The 1,128-nt window shown below is 47.9% G+C and overlaps 1 long non-coding RNA gene across 1 annotated transcript in view; it reads right to left on the bottom strand.

Moving 5' to 3' along the window:
• Positions 1-469, bottom strand: part of LOC123521151 — a 4,502-nt gene extending 4,033 nt beyond the window's left edge. Inside the window, exon 1 of the long non-coding RNA XR_006679625.1 lies at positions 257-469. This is a non-coding gene — a long non-coding RNA (uncharacterized LOC123521151). The remainder of the gene's footprint in view (positions 1-256) is intronic.
• Positions 470-1,128: the final 659 nt, after the last annotated feature.

Raw genomic sequence — 1,128 nt, 5'->3', positions numbered from 1 at the left:
GTATGGGTTTGAAGACCTCCTCCCCGCTGGGGCACACACACTGGACATGCTCAGAGATAACACGGCAAACAGAAGTCTCCCATCCACCCACTGGCCCTGCAAACAATGGCCATCGCACCAGGCCAAGGTCCATCCACAGGGATGAAGTCCCTGGTCAACGCCTTCTGACCACGGTGCAGCCTGGGAAACCGCGCTGTCAGACAGAGGACACTGTAAAGTGGATGACGGCGGACGAAGTCAGGTGAACATGGCACACCTTATCACGTTTCCCCTTTCGATCCATCCTTAAAGTTATTCCAGGTGTCCATGGTCTGTTATTGTTTCAGCTGAGGTTTCTCTGCGTTTTATCTTGTCATCAGCAGTTTGAAACCACTAGCCGATCCGAGGGAGACAGAGGAGGCTGTCGACTCCCATGAAGAACTAATCAAGAGGGTGGGAGCAGGAGGGAGGGGAGGGAAAAAGAGGAGCTGATACCAAGGGGTCAAATAGAAAGCAAATGTTTGCAAAAAGATGATGACAACATGTGTACAGATATGCTTGATGCAACTGATGTACGGATTGTTATAAAAACTGTCAGAGCCCCCCATAAAATGATGTTAAAAAAAATTTAAAAATAGAGTTCATCTTGGAAACTCACAGTGGCAGTTCTACCCTGTCCTGTAGGGTCGCTGTGAGTCAGCATCTTCTCGGTGGCTGTGAGTTTGTGCTTTTTCTTATTATTTGTATTTTATTATTTAAGGCTTTTTTGGTAAATTTTCCCCCTATATGAAATCCAGGATAGGAAACTCTATAGAGACAGTAAGGGGATTAGTAGTTGATTTTTAAATTTGTTTTTTATTCTACTTTGTGGGGGGGTGTTGGCAGGTGAGGTTCACTCCCCGTGACGCCCCCTGGGGGCTTCCGAGACTGTGAGTGTGGATGGGATCAGAAAGCCCCCGGTCTTTCTCCCGCGGAGCTGCTGCGGGTTTCGAACCCCCGACTATGGGATCGCAGCCCATTGCTTAAACCCTGCACGGTCAGGGGAGCTAGTAGTAAGTACAATGGAGGAAAACAATATTGTACCGTCGCGATGATTGCATAGCTTTAAAATACGTTTAAACGATCGGGCTGCACGGCATGTGAATTGGA

Source organism: Echinops telfairi, unplaced genomic scaffold (genome assembly GCF_000313985.2).
Source record: "Echinops telfairi isolate 266 unplaced genomic scaffold, ASM31398v2 ScPeMD7_7471;HRSCAF=8509, whole genome shotgun sequence".
NCBI lineage: Eukaryota > Metazoa > Chordata > Mammalia > Afrosoricida > Tenrecidae > Echinops > Echinops telfairi.
This window is presented reverse-complemented; position numbering and strand designations above follow the sequence as displayed.